Source organism: Triturus cristatus, chromosome 6, assembly GCF_964204655.1.
Source record: "Triturus cristatus chromosome 6, aTriCri1.1, whole genome shotgun sequence".
Classification (NCBI taxonomy): Eukaryota; Metazoa; Chordata; class Amphibia; order Caudata; family Salamandridae; genus Triturus; species Triturus cristatus.
In genome coordinates this window covers 730,608,527-730,628,478 of record NC_140589.1, presented here as the reverse complement: position 1 = coordinate 730,628,478, position 19,952 = coordinate 730,608,527, and the positions used below count along the sequence as shown (strand labels likewise).

The 19,952-nt window shown below is 44.9% G+C and overlaps 1 protein-coding gene across 6 annotated transcripts in view; it reads right to left on the bottom strand.

Annotated features, from left to right (window-relative positions):
* Positions 1-3,782, bottom strand: part of POPDC1 (popeye domain cAMP effector 1) — a 158,247-nt gene extending 154,465 nt beyond the window's left edge. For 2 of the 6 annotated variants that reach the window (XM_085611256.1, XM_085611253.1), the window contains exon 1: positions 3,574-3,725. The gene's annotated coding sequence lies outside the window, so the exon portion shown is untranslated. Of the gene's footprint in view, positions 1-3,340; positions 3,485-3,573 lie in introns of those variants that run through there. The other 4 variants (XM_085611254.1, XM_085611257.1, XM_085611258.1 and 1 more) reach the window with 4 other exon arrangements.
* Between the last annotated feature and the right edge of the window lie 16,170 nt (positions 3,783-19,952).

Genomic DNA, 19,952 nt, shown 5'->3' with positions numbered 1-19,952 from the left:
TTTTTTCTTAAGGCAAACAAGTAAAACTGTCCTAAGAAAAAAGGAAAAAGCCACATCATAACAGTCAACTTCGAGAAATATCAAACTATACCAATGTTATAAGATTTCGACTACCAAGAGAAGACAAAGAATGTAATGCTTGTGAGTACAGTGTTCCTTCAGCATAAGTGCATCTTTGTTTCAACTTAAAATCTCAACCGGAGGCACACATTAAAAACAAAAATACATTTCTGTTAAAACTTACTTTCACTAGCATGCAACTTGGCCATTTATCACAAATACCTGTGTTTCAAAATAATTTTATTACACTTTTAAACAACTTTATACCACTCTCAATCAACCTATTTGTGTTCTGCGTATAAAAAAAACATATTTTAAATATAGTACAGGAAAAGAAAACATTGTTTCAAAAGGTTTATGCGGCACAACAAGTTCTGTGCTTGGAAGCAGCAAGTAAAATGGCGCTGTAAAGGGTGTTTGTTGACATCTGGAAAGATTTCACTTGTATTGTTTTACAAGAAAGTGACTGCAGCGAAACTGTGCGATCAGAGATGGAGGTTATTTGAAAAAACCTACAGCAGTGCAGAAGCCCATCAACCCTGCTGTTGCGTAGGCTTATGCCGACATTCATATTACTGCATATGGAATTTGGTTTAACGTCAGCAGTGCGTTTGCTTCTGTTGTAATGTAACCTTAACTGTTTGCGATATGTGACCGAGCAAATAATATTGTCCTCTGTCACCAAAGTGTATGTAAACATCAGCAAATATGTACTTTTCTATATATTTTCTGCTTTGTATCTCGAATCTGGGCGCTTTTTTGAATTGGTAATAGCACGTGTTTTGTTGTTGTTTCTATTGTCCATTGTTTTCACTTAGCTGTAGTTCCTGTGATTTTTATGGGACATGGAGGTCGCATGGAAAGGTGTTACCAACTTACATCATATTCTGGGTCACGTGTTAAGTTACTGATTTAGAGCCCCAAATGGAAAAAATGAAAGATATGCTTTTGTGTACAATTGTCTCCATAAGATGTTCTCCACTGAGAACAATGTAACGCTGTTATCAATGTTCGTGAAATATTTAGATGACAAAAACTTAAGTTCAAAAATCCGTTTCCTCTTAAACAAAAACTCTTGTCAACGAATTTATCACAAGGGGCCTGTACCTGTATTAGATTGAAGAGTGCACTGTACACTTCCAGCCTACGGGGGACAAGTCACATCTAGAACTTAATCAGCAAAACAAACGGGGGAGTGTGGGGGGGGGTACAATCCTTACTAATTACAATATTAAAAATAAGAAAAGAGGCAAGTAATGCACGGAACCAGGGTACTCCACCACAGGCGCGCAACGCCCATTGGGCTGAAAGAGCTTCAATCCCCCCCCGCCCTCCCCCCCCCCGCGCGTGGGTCTACCCGGGCTGCGACTGCTTCTGGGTACACACACTGCCGCGCCCGAGTAGTTCACAGGTCTTTAAAAGACCTTTTACTTGTTATGAGGCTTTGTTGTTTTTTACCCCTTCTTAGAGCCCCTGCATCTCCAATCTGCCTATAGCAGGAAAAATGAGCCGCCCACACCCGAAATGTTTTCTTAGCCCCCCGCCCCCCCCTGAAAGTTGGCTCTAGTTGTGCCTCTGCTCCACCAGGCACCACGCAGTGCGTCTCTCGTGCCCTGCTTCCACATGTTCAGAACTGTCCTGTTCCCCTAAATGTATGTCCATTTTCCAAAGTCGAGTCATTACAGTCTCTCTAAGTGAGGGGCAGATTTATTTTAAAATTGTTCGTGGTCTTTATTTAAATACATACCTACCTAGGTGACATGTGCCGTTTTGGTGAAGGTGTCTTCAAGCCCATATCAGTTTTGACTCCAACTCCTGGCTGATACTGTCCCAAAGGCACTTTTTCATATGTGTAGGAAATAATGTCCCATTCTAACTTTGGAAGTATTTTTTAAAGCTAAATACAACTGGGAAAGTTTCACAAGAGCAGGTCAACTCATGTGCTATTGAATCTATGGCATTTCCGGTAACACGTGTTGGCAATGTTGCATTGCCAGTGAATGCGGGGGAGTTTAGGGGACAAATGATGGTTCCGTGCTTCTGAATGTAAACAAGACGAGTCTGTCCCTTGGGCTCGTCGCAGCTCGGATTGTTGCGCTGCAGCCGGTGCCAGGCTCATTAAATATTGAGCAGCCATGTTGCCTGCTGCGGGCTCTTGTGTTACCACAGACAGGGAGAGGTGAGAGCGGCGGACAGGATATGCTCTCCTGCAGCCTCCGCACACCACGGAGTGGGGGCACTGCCCGTAAACACCTCGCTGCCAGGGATGTAACTGCAATTGGTGAAGAAGGTGCAGTGGCACCTGCGGCCATTGTACCCTGATAATGCTGTAGTTTACTGCCCCAAAAAGGTAGTCAAAAAAAATGAAAATGTCCTTGCTTTGCACCAGGGCTAATTACACCCTTGCTGCTCTACTGCTCGCAGCCACCTTGCGCTAACCTTTACAGATCCACAGAGGACAGAAATCAACCGACAAGGATGCTGCTACGGGCTGTACTGCAAGCAAGGAAATGCCCCCTGAGTACTGCCTGGGTAGTAACATTTAGTACTATGTAGGGTTCATTTGGCCCTGGTGCCACTGCACCTGCTGAACCTTGGCAGGAAACACCAAAAGAAAGTTGTGGGGTGGAACACAGCGTAGGACAAAAAAAAATCACACCGGGAGCTAACTACGCCAAGCGCCTACCACCCTAATTTCATAGCACATTGGAATGCGCTTCATGCAGACACATAACTGGCACACACTGCGGTGAGTGTTTTTAGAGCGCGAGGGTGTTCTTTGGAACCTGAGAGCGTTTCAGAGGATGTGAGTATTTTTTATCGGGTAAGAAGCACTTTTTGAAGGGTTGAGAGTTTTTCTGTAGAGGGAATTTTTTGAGGCTGTTTTTTTAGCGAGTTGGGTTTTTGGGAGGATGGGAAAGTTTTTCAGACCTGAGCCTTCTTTTTAGAGAGAGTGAGTGAGTCTAAGCGGATGGGAGGGTTTGTCCAAGGGTCGTGGTGCCTTTTTATGAGGGGTTTTTTTTACCTTCAGGGTCATTTTTGTTAGAGGATGGGAGTGTTTAGTGCGTAAAAGAGTTTTAGAGAATAAGTATTTTAGAGGATAAGTTTTTTAGAATGTGCGATTTTTTTTAGTCGGCATGTGTTTTACGAGGATGGGAGTGTTGTAACATGTCGAGGATGCTTTGGGAGGTTAAAGTGCGATTTTAAGAGGCTGAATCTGTTTTCAAAGAGTGAGCGTTATTATAGAGAGTGTTATAACGGTAAACTAGAGGTATCTTACCGCGGTGCTGAACCCAGCGGCTGCCAAGCTGTAAAGCGCACGGGACAGGGAGTGAGTGGACTCAAGGTCTGGCCAGGGGTCGAGCAGAGTACATTCTGCACATGCCGGTGACACGCCCTCGTAGAGCGCGCTCCTCAGCTGCCCGGCGCGGCTCCTGCCCTTTTCTAACTTTAGAAGCAGCGCTTCTCACCTCTCACGCTATTTTTATTATTTGAAAAAAAATAAGGTCTCACCGCTCTCTAACCACTTCTTTCGGTTCTCGCCTCCCCTCCGGTGCCCGCAGCGGCTCGTTCTGCGTGTCTGGAGCAGTGATGGGTGCTCGAGGAGCCGCGCGTGCCTCCTCCGCCCTCCCCGGCCCGGGACTGTCAGCGACCAGGTCTAAAATAGGCAGCGACTAAAGGGAATCCGAGGGTGCAGCGGGGCCCGGTCGCGCGCCCCGAGTAAAGCTGCGCGCGTTCCCGGGTCTCCTGTTGGCCAGCGCGCGCCTTACACCTCGTGTGCCGCTATGGGCCCGCGCGCCACTAGGCGGAGACACTGAGCAGAGCGCGCGCCGGATACAAGACGCGTCCTCTGTGGAATGGCATGCAGTGCGCGCGCTAAAAACTTCTGTAAGTTATTTTTGTTTTGTAATAAAGCAAAAAACTCTTTGCGTCAAGTTTTTTATGAAATGCCACGTCGTATCTTCGCGTTCATGTGCACTGGAATAAAGTATTCTCAGCTGCAGCGTTATTGATCGGTCCTATTCTGGAAACTGCTGTCAATTTCGTTACAGGGCAATAAACAGTGGCGGCTGGTGACATTTGAAAGTGGGGAGGCGTACAAGTTTGCAATGAGTGCCCAGCGGTGAGCGAGCGAGCTTAGCGAGTGAGCCTAAGTGCCAAGGGTAGGCAAGAGGTGCATTTTCAAGCATATTTGAGAAAGCAAGGTTAATAAAGCATGGGTGAAAATGTAGTTATGGCATCAGTAAAGAGATTTCAGGAAGCTTCAAGTGATTCCATCAATTAAAGCCAATACCAGCTTCTAAGAACCCTTTACATTTGCAGATTGACCAGTTGCACACATTTACATTTCTTTCTACGAAGCAGGCACACAGGCAAGAAGGCTTGTTTAGCTGTCTACCCCTCCTTCAGTTTCACAGCACAGGAGACTTGTGCCTTACACTTCAGCTGAAGCATTTCAACTGTCGGGGCAGTTTTCTTTTCATGTTGTGCCCTTCAGATCCCCCCATATGACTACTGGATCACACAACATGACAACAAGGCTCGGCCTCAGAGTCAGGACAAATGAGACTCAAGCCTGGCCACAGCACAGGTCACGGGGTGTGGTCTCCGTCTGGGCTTGTCTCTCCTTCGTTCGCACCCTTGTGCAAACAACGTTTGGCAGCCGTTCGGCATACGAAGATGGGAGGGGGAGACAAGACTTCTGCACTTTATTGCTCGCAGAGTCCCAACCCGCATTCGGCCTGTACAAAATATCGAGGTATGAAGCAAAAGAAGTAACACCAACTGTGCACCAAAATGTCCATTTAGATTGTACAGTTGACACAGAATATTGCATATACAGAGGTACTTTGCTTGAATTTTCATAATTCATATCCCGGTATCAACATTATTTACAAGAAGCCAACTCTAACTTTAGCAGCCCAAACAGAGCAATAGTTAAACTTTCATAGGGTAACTCATGTCAGTTTAACAAATAACGACAGACGTGATTGCATCTGGTCAACAGTAGGCCAAATTTCAATTCGATAAAATGCTAAATGATGGCATTAAATCAAGATAAAGAGCACAGAATGCATTTTGTTGGGCTGCTATTTTTTTAAGGCAACATAAGGACAAAAAAGAGAACTCCAGCATTTCTTCATGCATAGCATTTCTCAACAATATTTCCTTCACATTTATTATGACGGATGATTGAAATTTTTTATGGCTCTGCCACGAAACGGGCAAGGGCTAGATTAATTTCATTCTGTGATAGGGTTTTCTTGCAGAACAACTAAGTAAGTAATGGCATGCATTTCCATATCCATCACGGTACCTTTAAAATGCCCTTTTCTGCATGGCCATTCTTCCACTAATTAATGCTCTTGTCTATTACCTTGACTATATTTGAAGTTATTATGGCTCTATCAATCTTTACCTGTCTAGTGAGTTTGCACATTTACCACACGATTTCCCAATGAGTGAGTCCCCCTCTTGGTGAAATAAACCCTCATCCCTCCAACAAGAAACATAACATATGACAGACCCCCACACCCTCAAAAGGGATGATCAGCCAAGGCCCATAATGACGAAAAAGAGGCCCTTCATAGTGTTTACTATTAAAGAAATCATAAAATTTTCCGCACAGTAACACAGAAAAATACAAGCTTCTTCTGATCTCTAAGCTTTCTCCAAGACAGACATAACATGCCCATTTTATTATACAATTAAACTAATGAATAATGGGCTTCGTCTGACAGTGGGAGAATTATTGCCGCTGCATAAATGAGAAAAAAAAGTTCCTCTGGTAACAATTGCAGTACTGTTCCACCTGTGCATACCCCCTCCACTCTCACCGCCAGCATACATGTGATTTTTTCACTCAATGAATGGAGATTCCTTACCGTAAGAACAAAATTCGGGCAAAACTTGACCTCCCGGTGATACAGCTCGACTCATCATTTTTACATGAATACAGAGATCTTTTAACAACTACAGCCATATCCCCGGGAACCAGAATGAAGTAGGCACACAATGAACTTTAATGACCGGCCTTCTCTCTATTTCTTACTGGATTAAACTTGCCAAAAGCCAAATTGCCAGTCGCGGCTCGTGTCGTGGGGGGGGGGGGGTGGGGGGGGGGGGTGTCACGCGGGGGTGGGGACGTTTTTTTAAATTAAATCCTACCTGTCCTGAGCAGGTCCGGGTCCACCGTCCGCGCTGCCTCGGGTCCGTTTTCGTTACTTCTGGTGCCTACTCACTGGAACCGCCCATCAGTGCTGGCATGCATTGCAAGACCCCTCTCAGCCAATCCTGGTGCTGGAGCAGCACCAGGATTGGCTTAGAGCAGGCTTACGCTCCGCCCGCCTACCCATTGGAGACCGAGGTTTGAGCCTTGGCTCAACCCTCGCTCTCCTAATGGGCATGCGCCAGCCTTTGTAAACACGAGTGCGCATGACTGGGCACGGTGCAAAAATTGCCCTCCGTCCCCACTCATGCGCACTTGTGTGCTGCTGGCTGCCTGTCAGTCAACATGACGCCAGACCGCCCACCCCCTTCAGACTCTGAAGGGGGTGGGCGGTCCAACGTCATACTGACTGACAGTTCTCCCTCAGCGTCTCTGAACGTAAGTAAACTGAGAGTTTACTTAAGTTCAGAGACGCCGAGGAAGCTGCGGGCACGGGGTGCGGGCGGGGGGGCAACGCCCCAACGCCCCCAATGGACGGACCGCCACTGGCAATAAAGAGACGACTGCTTGAAATGGAAAACTGCAGGTATTCATTGCTTGTAACTTCCTCATTCTCTCGTGTGACCCTGGTGCCTTGTCCCATGGACTCGCGTCACAGCTCTGGCTCAAAAAGCATTCTGAATTACCTGCTTGGATAGCAATTTTTGACAATGGCCATTTCCAGGCCACAAGTCCTGAAAAAGAAGTGGGGGGGCTAAGCAAGTTAGGCAGTATGCAAATGACATCTGGCAAATGACATCACAGCGCAACATCATGGCGCGGCCACACAGGAAGTGACATCATAACCCATGACCTCACAGGAAGTGACATCAGATCGTAACACCTTACACATGTTTCACAGGTCTATCATGAGTACATTTGAGCTAATAACGAGATTTAACAAATTAGATTTTGCGTTGGGGTTGTGCCAAAAAAGTGACACATCCCCGACACACAATGTGAGCCTCAACTTATAAATTAATTTTGTTAAAACTCTGCCACAAAGAAATTGGCAACTAGGAGAAATGCAACTGTAAATCTGTTTTGCTTCATTGGTTGCAAAGTCCACATTTTTAAATATCTTAAGGCTATAAAAACATTAAATAATGGTATTTAAAATGTTATTTGTGGACAGTGTCGGATTGGTAACGCAGGCACTCAGGCAATGCCCGAGGGGCCGGTATCCGAATTCCAGCTGTAGGCTGCTATTTTGGGGGGCCAATTTGGGCAGTTTCTGCATTGTTCGATGCAGCCAGCTGCTCAGTGGGTGCCTGAGTAGCCTTTCTGGAGGTAGATGTGCATCCATTACCTCCCTTTTATCAACGGCAGAGGTGTCACTCCCTTTCTCTCGCTGGTCCGGCCAATTAATGTGTGCATACTGAACGGGGGCAGGGGTCCTCAGCAGAAGTGGTCTCACTTGTCTTCAGGTGTGTTTCACGAGTGTAAACTAATCAGTGCATTTTTTTTAAACCCCCCCCTTTTTTTAAATAAAATTTTGCCAAAGCAGTGTTTTGCAGAAAGGCAATATGCAAATGTGGGCCACTTTTTTTTTGGCGTGCCCTTGCCGATTTTTAATCCCAATCCAACCCTGTTTGTGTAGATTCTGGGACAGACCAGCACATTTTTTAATCTTACAGTGCATGCATATATCCCTTATATACAGGGATTGCAGAAAGTAATAAAAACAACTCCTCTCAAGTATTTGTAAAGAGATAGCAAGCTGCAAGCCTTTGCTTCTGTCTCCCCTTGCATCTAGGTGTGACCACTCAGATAACTCACGGCCAGGATAGTTGAGCAAAAGGAGGCCAGGTGGCCCCTTAAATTTGGCATTCGTTATCGGCTCAGCTGGAGCTAAAATATGAAGGCCCCCTCTCTGCCTACATGTTGCTGCTCTGAAAGAAAGTAGACAACGTGCTGATGCTGCTGAGTGCGTCCCGGTGCCTGGAAATTACATCGGGACAAGTTCATCATATTTCAGTGGGCCCCAGCTTCTTGCAGGGTGGACGGCATCCACCCTGTTAAAATACAGGGTAGACGTCGTGTACCCACCTAGACCCCGACTTGTGCCCTGGCCATGTCTCCTACTTGGAGGTCAGATCGTTTTGACAGCCTCTTGCATAGCTGCCAATATTTCCCGTGCTAGGTGTGACATTTTCATAATTTCAGTGTAATTATGAGTGATATTTTGACATCTATGAGGACACTTTCTCGCGAGCAAAATAAAGCAATGAAGACAGGGAAACATATTAATATCAGAAACGACACCCATTTGAGTAACCAGAAACTCCAAGAAAATCTTAAAATTGCTGCAAAGCACCAGAATTGGAAGGGCACTACACTAACCAAGGCTGGTGGCGCCCTATGCAACACCGTTTGTTGGCGCCCGCCAATGATCACCTCCACCGTGAATTCCCTCACTACCACCCTTTAACAGTGCCTCTTAAGCCTCATTAACCACTCTCTCTCATATGCATTTAATTAGTTATATAGCGCCACTCATACCAGTGTAGGGCGTCAGAGCACTTTTCATCACACATGCATTACACAGAGACTTTCAATCATACGTTTGTAACTCAGTGTCTAGAAAATGTTACATAAGCCAGAAGGCTACATGGTGTAGGAGTGACATTTCATCCATACACTTAAGCAGTATAGTTTAATAGAGCTTGGTCTAGAGAAGCACAAACTCAGAATTTAACAAGCATTTGCAATGCAATAGGTCTCGCATTTATACGAGTTTGAGCTATTGGCATTGTAAATGACAGTGCCTTTTATTTATGTTTTAAAAAAAACAAACTTAAATAAAAAGCATTGTCATTTACAATGCCAATAGCTCAAACTCGTATAAATGCGAGACCTATTGCATTGCAAATGCTTGTTACTGGCTGCGTCCGCCTCGGCAATCTGTAGCGTGGAAGGAAAAAAACCGCAGCTGGTCATTTTGTACAAAAGTATAAAGTAAAACGAGCTACTGGGGATGTTATGTTGTGAGAGGAGACACACAGATGACCTGCGAGAACCGAGTCCATTGAATATTGTCTGCCTGTGACACTGAACACGTCACTGTGCTTGGCACACAAACACATATCCCTTACCTACAGGCAGGCCAAAGTAATCGATTTAAAGTCAGTTGAGGGGTCGGGGAGGCTGGGGTGGGGAGGGTTCTCACTTATCACTAATACAAGAGAGGCAGTATAGCCACACTCAGCGGAGAGGATATGACGTAATGGCCAGAGCTGCCGACTTTAAAACTGGGGAACTAGGTTCGAGCTCGGCGTCGGCTCAACATCCTGCGCCATCCGAAGATGAATGTGCGTGTGTAACGTAAACTAACTGTTGCTCAGGTGAAGCGCTCGGGTAGAGTTAGCGCTATATAAAACTGCAAAACAAAACAAAAACTCTGGCTTTGTCTCTTTGCCTTCACGTGAACACGTCAGAAGCGATGGGACAAAGGGACAGGGGCCAGGGCTCAGTTCTGTTTAACAGGTATCCCACCGGCCCACGCTCAATCCCAGCTTTTGAAAAGATGCCACGAGCCGGGACTCTTATCGGTAGGAGCAGCAGCAGCAGACCGAGAGGAGCCGGGCCCGGCAGCTGTGCAATCAGAGAGCTCCGTGGAAATGCTGTGACTGGCGAAAGGTGATAAGGGGTCCTTGGAGGGGGGAGGGGGGGCGGGGTTCAAGGGGTGCGAGAAGCAGCCTGCCTGGGCCAGTGGCGTCTGGGGAGAGTCATCTGCTCCGCACACTGAGGCCTCGAATAGTCGAAGGTTCTTAGCTGTGCACGCTTCTTGAGTCCATTCCAGAGATAATGCTGTGAATAGTGGTTGCCGAATTGTGACTAAAAATAAATGTTATGTGACAACTGGCTTGAAAGGGAATATGCTGGGGTAGGATTTAAGAGGGAACCGGGGAAGGGTCCAAGGTAAGGTGTACCTCCCCCTATCCCCCCCCCCACCTTCCGGGGCGGTGGGGGGGTTGATTTTTTTGGTTTAGCCAAGGTACTCGTTGGATGTTTCACAGCTCAGAAGGAACCCATGTGAATAAATCTACCCCAATTAGTGCCAGGCACAGCTGTGTATTGGAAACAAGGGTGTTGCACCGAATTCAAAAGAAATAACCAGAATCATAAACCTCCAAAATAAAACTATAACCCGTGACTACACCTACTCCAGCCACGGCGATTGCTGCTTATTGCTGTTTAGGAGGTGGGAGGGGAGCCACGGCGATCCCTGCTTGATGCTGTTAGGGAGGTTGGCTGGGTGTTCTTTTGAGGCTAGCATTACGGGCGCTCTATTACATAAATAAAAAGCCATGGTGAATGCTGCTGGATGCTGTTTGGCAGGTGGGAGGGGTAAATAAAAGGCCACAGTGATTAAACAAAGAAAGTGAAACCAGCCATGGCATCGTTGCTGGATGATGTTTGGGAGACAGAGAACAAGAGCGCACTGAAGCTGACGAGGAGGGAGTGGGAGGGGGGAGTGGGGGCGGGCGCAGTGGTGCGGGCCGCAGTTGTAAAAGGCAGGGAGAGGGTGAGATTGAGGAAGGGAAAGATAGAGATCAAAGGAAAAAAAAAGGGGGTGGCAAATGGTGTGCACTTTGATGTCCTCAGTGGCCGCGCGGCTCACTGAGGACATCAAAGCAAGTGATCAGGCAGTGCTTTTCAGGCTGCCAAATGGTGCGCGCGCCCGGGGCACATGCACTGTATTTGGAGGCCTGAAAAGCCACTGTTTGCACTTCCAAAACTCGCTTACTATAAGTCTCGCCAGAGCAGCGCTAAAGCGCTGTCTCAGGCGAGACCTAAAAAGGAACACCATGGTTGGGGGTTCTCTTTAATAATAATAATCGATTTCTACCCAAATTAACCCCCTTTGCAACATTAATCTGTGCTCTAATCTAAACTTTGCATTCTGCATGCAGTTCTTTGATAAAACGTAATAGCTCACTGTTCTGTGCATTTTGACTTCAAGAAGCGTGGGTGGTAGCAGGAGGACAAACCTGTGACTCACCTTGCTTATTAAACTGTGTTTCACTATGAGTCTACTTCACCATTGGGCACTGACTGTGATGCCAGTTTAAGTTAGGCGCCGCATGTGTCGGCCCGGGGGTGTGTCTCTACAAGTTGGATACATTGTAGCAATGCTTGCAGTGCTGCAAGCACATCTAGCCAGCCCTCTTAGCCTCTGCCTGCCAGGAGCAGTGCTCACTGCGCTGACAGTCACTGCAGCTCAGTCGATCATGTTCATTATAGCAGCGCTCGGCCTGGCAGCTGAGGAGGCACTATAATGCTTGATTTTCCATTTAGTGCGATGATGCACCACACTGAAATGAGTTCAGACTAACGCATGATGCGTGGTAGTTGGCAGGGCTGCTCTTGGTGCTGCAGCAGTTGTTGGATTCCTGCTATTGCTGGAATACTTATCAGTCATCCATGATTTCCGGCACATCATCCAGATGGGGTGGTGGGGAATGCCATTTTGAAGCATTCGCCCCGTGCTGACCTGACTCGGTGCTAGCCCATTAGTTGTGTGCAGAGTCTGGTAATACTCCAGCAGCAAAGAATAGATGGCCCACTCTAGTGGTTGCTGGTCAAGGTGGCGATCCTCATTACCTTGTTCATGGCTTGCATGAAGAATTCAACTTTTGTGTTGGTTTTGGGCCAATAGGCTGGGATCTTCCAGTGTGCCTTTTGTCCAAGTAATTTAAATACTTTGCAACGTCTTGACCTTGTAATGGGGACCTGTTGTCTTTTCATACTTCTTTTAATATGCTATGTGTGGCCATGATTTTCTCTAGTTTTGGTAGGATCTAACTCCCTGCCATGATGGACAGTATTTCAGTTTTGGGGTACAGTGAATAGTCATCTATAACAACCATCATGTGCCGACCGCCAGGTAAACTCCCAAAGTCCAGACTAGCGCTCACCAATTGGTGGAAGCCTCTCCTCCCTGACAATAGGGCCGGTGGGTCAGGTCTTCTAGTGTCTTGGTAGGTACTGCAACTCTGTATCATACCTTCCAATGATTTATCAAGCTGGGAGAACCATGCTCTTTGTCTTAGACAACTTTTCATTTGCACAATGCCCTGGTTCCCTGCGTGTCCCAGCTCAACAGCCTAGGCTACAAGGTTAACAGGCACCCCTCTTCATCACTCACCAGCTCGTTGCACACATTGTATAGTACTTCTAGAGGCCTCCGAGCTTCTGAGGTCCTTCGTCCCCAGTGACACTTCAGGATTTCCCACTGCCCCATGGCTGCTGCTCTGAGGGCTTGTCCTAGGCATTAATCACGTTAAGTGGCTGTTACAATGGCGTCTATCGTCATAGGCTTTGGTCGGGATTTCTCCACCACATACCTGACATCTGACATGTTCATCAGGCCTTGAGCCTCCTGCGCACCTTGTTGAGTTGTTGCCCTGGTGTGTCAGGACAAATAGTCCACAGGTTTGTATGAACCTGGTTTGTATTCCACTGTAAATGAATACCCCTGTAATTGAAGCACCCATTTTTCTATGCAGGGTGGGGTTTGGACCCCGATCCTTGGAACAAGGGCAGCAGGTGCTTGTGGTCATTGAGTACCACAAAGGGATGCCCATAGGCATGGAGATAGAGATGGAAGTGGCTTTTGGCCCAGTGGACCGCAATGGCATTCCTCTCAATCTTTAAATAGGGCTGTTCTGTGGGGGTCAGCGTTGTGCTCCCATAGGCCACCAGGGTCCCCCCACCACAGTTCTTCCGAGATAAAAGAGCATCCACACATGAGGAACTGGAGTCAAAGGAGATCTTTGTGTCTTTGGGTCAAAGTAGCAAAGTGTTGTGACCACCAACAGAGCATACTTGGTCTTTTGTAATGCCTCCTCATGGTGCATCTCCCATGTCCATGTGGCATTGGCTTTCATGAGCTCTCGCATAGACTGGGTGAGTGTTGTCAAGTCTCTGAGGAACAGCCCAAAGTAATTCACTTTCCCAAGGAAGCTGTGGAATTCCGAAACACAAGATGGGCCATGGTGGTCTTATGTCCCTCACCTTGTCAGGATCTAGGGCCACCCTAGCTCCAGAGAATGAATATTAAAAGAAACTGATATTGTTTCTCAGAAATTCATACTTTTCTACACAGAGTGTTAACCTGAGTTCTGAAGTCTCTGCAGTACGCTTCTAAGAAGTTCATTGCACTCTTATATGGATGCAACATACATCAATATGTCATCACTCAAAATTATGGCCCCTGGTAGGCCTGCCAGCACTTTATTTTTATTTTATTTATAGAGTTTTATATAGCACGGACTAGACCCGATGAGGGTATCAGAGCCCTTTACATAAGTTACATCAAAAGAAAAGTTGAGCGCTAGTCATATATAAATGAGTATCTAAGATGAGATTGTGTAAGTTGTAAGTTCCTGTATAGTTTTCTGCAATACTTCCACCTCGCTAGATATTCTGAAGTTGAGTCTTTTTACCTGCAGAGGCCTGTGTATGTCAAAAACCTTTTTATGTAGTGGGAGGTCAGGTTCATCATGATCTGGTAGTAGTGTGAGTGGAGGGCCATCTTTGAGAACCACACTACTCCACTAAGCTCACTGACCATGTTGTCAACCATCTGGTTGAGGTGCCTTCACCTCCTGATGGCTATATTTAGTAGTCTCAAATCCACACATATCTGCACTTCCATTGGCTTCTTGGGTTTTCGAGCACAACAATCAGGCACAACGATGGTGTGGGACCCTCTATTTTCTTGATTAGGTCTCCAGCCTCCAATTTTCTTTCAATTCAGCCTCCGCTTAAGGTTGTAGGTGGAATGCAGCCTAACTGGTCAATGTGGAGAGCTTCCATCTTGTTCTTGAGACATCCAATTTTTTCGAATTCTGCTAGAAAATCTTCTATCTGGCTAGTGAGCACACGGAGCGCAAACTGCACTAGGTGGAGTTTCTCTGTAGTTCGGCAGCTCAAGAGCATGCCTTTGAATTCCTGGGTGACGTACACATCTGTGGTGATCAACATTTTGCAATGAATGCTATTGGAGATTAACAGGCCCTTCTGCGTTAATGGGTGTGTCTGGCCATATGCATATATTTTGATCTTTGCTGGATTAAGTGGCGGTTTAGAATGGGGACATATGTGTTCTTGTGCCATTATGTTGATCAAAGCCCCTGTCTTGATGACGGCTGTGAGCTTTGTTGTTCCTAAACATGACTTGGCACTTTAGTGGGGATCATGACTTGGGGTGTGCCGGTCCACCTGTTAGAACTGTATGAACTAATACCCCCATGTCATTGTCATACATATCCCGTACTTCCTCATGATCAGTCCCTTCCATAGGGCCGGTGATTCTGCGTCACAGCATTGGTGCGTCAGCTCGAGCGACGTACTTTGGGAAAGTGGTTAATTTTCTTGCAAGCATGTACATCTTGCCCGGGCACTCAGCCGGGCGGCACATGGGGTCTTCCACAGTATCCACATACATAGAGGTTGGCACAATTTGCCTTTATGGGGCGACTTTACAGCTGCAGCCAGGTTAATGTGTGATTTAATCAGTTTATGCAGTGCTGTTTCCATGTGGGATGCTCTGGCTTTCAACAGCTCTTTCGATTGGCCAGGATTAGGATGTCTTTGAGGAGCAACTGTGGCACCTGGAGGATATGTTTCCTAAGCTTAGCGGATGCACACACTTAGATGATTTGTGCGCAGATCTCCTCCGGTTCATTTGTGAAAGTGCAAGTTGCAGCAAATGCTTCGAGCCTTGCGTGGAATGTGTCCAGTGACTCATGATCGAGGTTCGCAATGGGTTCAGATTAGGTATTGAATGCCACTACCATTGTCTCGTATGTGTGTGGAAGTCTGGCCTCTGTGAAAGACCATGATAATTTGTAGATGTCTGCCCTTTCAAGGCGGAGGAGCTTTGCTCATTGTCGGTCATCAGCCACTCCTGTAGCAGTGAAATAAATCTCCAGTCGCTCTACCCATAGCTTCCATTTGGAGCTCTGCATTGATGGAGGAGCACAGAGATGACAAAAGGTTCAATTGGTGGAATGCCTGAAATAGTCTCTTTCATGTAGCGGAATGCATGTTGCTTGCCTTCCCTCACCGGGATTCAATGAGAGTGGCTTTATTTATTTTTTACTCTGTGGATTGGTGAAAGTGGCTGCAGTGGCACTTGACACAGGCTTATCTCATCTGTCTTACAGTGTGTTTTCCTAAGTGCCATGCTGTCTATTCCTTCCTTCCACCTTGTTTAGACCTTTATTTTTTACTAAGAGTTGGCCTGCTGCACATGCGGCAGCAAAAGCAGGCCCAATTAGTCACATACGAGTGGAAACCTCATGCAGGCCAGGTGAAACTTGTTCCGGATGGCACACCCAGTACAGGTTAACTGCTCACTACCTGCCCCAGAACTGGGCAGACCTATTTATTCCAACATGGACATCACTTCCTGTCCACCCATCACTACCACTGGAACACGGGAAACCTGCCAAAACACCCCTCTCACAATGGTCCACTCCATTCACTCCTGGAGTGTGCCACAACATTAAATGGTTGAGGGCAGATTTGGCTATCCAGACATTCTGGTGGCTCCCCAGTGGAATCCAAGGTAGTATCTGCTTTTAAGTTTAGAAAGCTTTACTAAATATCATAATCCAAGAAAAACATCAGTACAGAGAAAAAACAAAGGCAATGTAATAGAACAATAAAAAAAAAATAATCATACAATCTGAAAAAATGCCAATAGAAAGGTAGGGAATATACTTAGGGAAAAAGCATTTTTAAGGTTTTGATTAATGGGCAGGGAGGGTAGAGAAGAGAGGAGAAGAGAAGAAGGGGAAGGGAGGGGGAAATGCAACCATTATACAGAATAAGCATCATATAAATACCGTAAGCTAGTAAATGAATAAATACACTAGATGGAGCAGTATGTAGAACATGAACAAAAAGAAAAATAAAAACAGCAAATTAAGGGACAGTTTGAGAGAGAAAATTAGTTAATGGCAACCATAACAAATCTTTTTTGATCAAAAGAGGTACAGTGGTGGCAAAAGCACGGTCCAACCGATGGTGGTGGCATAACAGATTCCACCATGCATTATAGGAGATCTTGGAGGTATCTTTCCAGTTGGTCATAATTATCTGTAGAGAAATGGCTATATACAAATCTATAAATTTACGTACATTGGTTGAAACATTCCATATAGGAGCCATACCACCCAGAAAGATATGGACAATCTCAAAAGTGTGGTCAGTGGCTAAGATATCGTTCAGTTTAGACCAAATACGGGACCAAAGGGACTTAACCAACGGGCAGTGAAAAAACATATGAAAAAAGTCACTATTGTCAGAGGGGCAAGACCAACATTTTTTAGAGTCAATTAATTTGAAACTATATAAATCAGAAGGAGTAAAAAAAAGTTTATTGTAAACAAAATACAAAGTCTGTGTGGTGCTAGCAGAACGTGAAGCAGTGTGCAACTTTGACCACAAGGAATTCCAAACTTGAAGGGGAAACTCTTGGGCTAGATCCGTTTCCCAGGAAAGTTCAAGTTTGGACTTGGTTCTTTCTACAGGGGAACAGGAAAGTAGCTTGTAGATAGCAGCAGCTTTAAGGGGAATAGAGAAATCCGGCAAAGAGAAAATGGTTGAGTCAATAGTAGAGAGTGAGGCGCCCTGAGAAATAAAGAGATCTAAAGAGTTTTTGAGCGAGGGATATTGGGAGGTGTGGGCATTGGAAAGGTGAAAAGAGGCACGAATGTCGGAGAAGTCGTGCAGGGAATTATTGCTAAGTAAGGAATCGAAAGTAATAATGCCTTTATCTATCCATTCTTTCCAAAAAAGTGCTCTGTGATTAATCTTAACGGATTTGTTATACCAAATTGGGATTGAGGAATGAAACTCCAACTGCGAGAGGGAAGAGCGAAAGACAGAAAGGGCAAGTGCCTTAGAGTGTCTAAAGATAGGAGTAAGGAAACGTTGCGGAGGATGAGATAGCCGGGCAGCCGTAACAAATGAGAAAGGCGAGAGCTGCGCAAGTTCTATAGCGCTCCAGGCTGTTAAAGGGGGATCAGACAAATCAGATAGAAAAGGCCAAATCTGTTTCAGAGTAAAAGCTGAGTGAAATCGAACAATGTTGGGGAAATTAACTCCGCCCAGATCTTTACGTTGCTGAAGACGGGAGAGAGAAATCCTCGCCTTACGTTTATTCCATAAAAAGGTGGTAAAAATACGGTTTATAGTTTTGAAAAAATAGAGTGGAAGGGAGATTGGAAGCATTGAAAGGTAAAAATTGACAATAGGAAGAAGCATCATTTTAATAGTGGCAAGCCTCCCCCACCAGGATAAGAAAAGGGGGGACCAACGCTCTATAAGGGAAGAGAGCTTTTTAACTATATCCTTCTGATTAAGCTTAACAGTATCTCTAATAGTGCTAGCATACAGAATACCCAAACATTTAATATTACCTGAGTTCCATTCAAAACCTGAACCCTGAAACATATGAGGAAGGCAAAATTTGTTAAGTGGTAGAACCTCAGATTTATCTATATTAAGTTTATACCCAGAAACCAGAGAATATTCTTGTAACAAGGAAAAGAGTGTGGGCAAAGAAGTGGACGGGTTAGAAATATAAAGCAAAATATCATCTGCATAGGCCGTAAACTTAATATCAATGTTTTGAAATATGAAGCCAATATACGATGATGAACGTCGAATTTTTTCCAAAAAGGGTTCTAACGCAAGAATAAAAAGAAGAGGAGAGAGAGGACAACCTTGTCTTGTGCCTCTATGCAAAGAAAAATAAGAGGATTGAGACCCGTTAACCCAAATAGAAGTGGAGGGAGCAGAATATAACAATTTAACATACTGAATGAAGGGAGGACTAAAGCCATGCCACCGCAAAGCACCAAACATAAAATCCCAACAAACTCTGTCAAACGCTTTCTCAGTATCTAAGGTAATGGCGGCGATTGGGGAGTCCATCTTTGAGGCCAGATGAATAATGTTAAGGAAGGTTCTCGAGTTGTCAGTAATGGATCTACCTTTAACAAAGCCGGATTGAGAAATGTTGGTGAGATCAGGAATAACTTTATTAATACGAGAGGCCAAAACTTTAGCGTAAATTTTACAGTCCGTGTTAATTAAAGAAATGGGTCGATAATTTTTGCAAAGGGAGGGATCTTTATCTTTTTTAGGGATTAAGCATAACATAGCCTGAGTGAAAGAACCTTGGGACCTCCCTTGAGCAACAAAGGAATTAATCAAAGAAAATAAATGTGGTAACAGGATATCTTTAAAGTGGAGATAAAAACGAACCGTGAAACCATCTGGGCCCGGAGTTTTATCTTTGGGAATAAGAGTAATAGCATTAAGTAGTTCTTTCTCTGAAAGAGGAACGTCCAGTGATGAGAGATCCACAAAACTATCCGAGGACCTAGGGAGAGACTGAAAGAAGGAGTCAATTTGAGAAGGCGAGGGAACAGATTCGGGCGTATAAAGTGTGGAATAATATTGAACAAAACAATCGAGAATTTTATCATCTGTATACTGAGGATTCCCATGTGAGTCAGTAATAGTTATTATTTTAGATTTTTGTTTTTTAATTTTTAGAGAAGTAGCGAGAGACTTACCAGCCTTATTGCGTCCCCCATACATTTTGGAATGAAAATTGAGAAGATTATTACTCGCAGAATCCCAAGAGTGTTTGTTATATTGCATTTTTGCTTTGATGAGGGAAGAGAGCGATTCTAAAGAATTAGTGGTAAAGTAGAGATGCTCTAGGTCTTTGATTTGTTTAAGAATTTGGGCCGACTTTGATAGAGCTGTTTACCTTTTCCGTGAGACAAAAGCAATAATAAAACCTCTAGCAGCAGCCTTGAAGGAATCCCAAATAGAGTGAAAGTGAGAAGTAGAATGAAGATTATTTATAAAAAAATCCTTCGCAAAAAATATAAATTGCTCAACAAACTGTGAATCTAGGAGGAGCGAATTATTGAAGCGCCACCGCCTAGAGATGGGAGTAGGTGAGGGAAAGTCCAGATCAGTAATTACCGGAGCATGATCAGATATAAGAATTGAGCCTATTTCTGAATTAGTCATAAATTGGAGTGAATGCTGTGTGAGAAAAATATAATCTATACGGGAATGTGAAGAGTGCACTGGAGAAAAAAAGGAAAATTCTAAAGTATCGGGATGAGAAAGTCTCCATGAGTCAATAAGACCTCTAGAGGAGATAGCATTAAAAAAGGACTTTTGCATTTTATTGGGGACATATCTGGTGTGTGATTTACGATCTAAAAATGGGTCCATTAGTTGGTTACAGTCACCACCCACAATCAAATTATCACTTGCATGAGAGGAAAGAAGCTTAGAACAATCCCTCCAAAAGGATAAATCAACACCGTTAGGGCCATAAACATTACAGAAGGAAAATTGTGTATTATTAACAGTAACATCTAAAAATAGCCACCTACCACAAGTATCATGGAATTCATTGTGCAACTGAACAGATAATGACTTATGAAACAAAATAAGAACACCATTTTTGCTATTTACTGCTGGAGAACAGAATGCCTCTCCAACCCATTGTCTACGCAGCGAGGACAAATCTTGAGAGTTAAGGTGGGTTTCTTGTAACAATGCAACATGACATTTCAACCTTGCTAAATGAGATAAGACACGTTGTTTTTTAACAGGGTTGCGAACGCCTTTA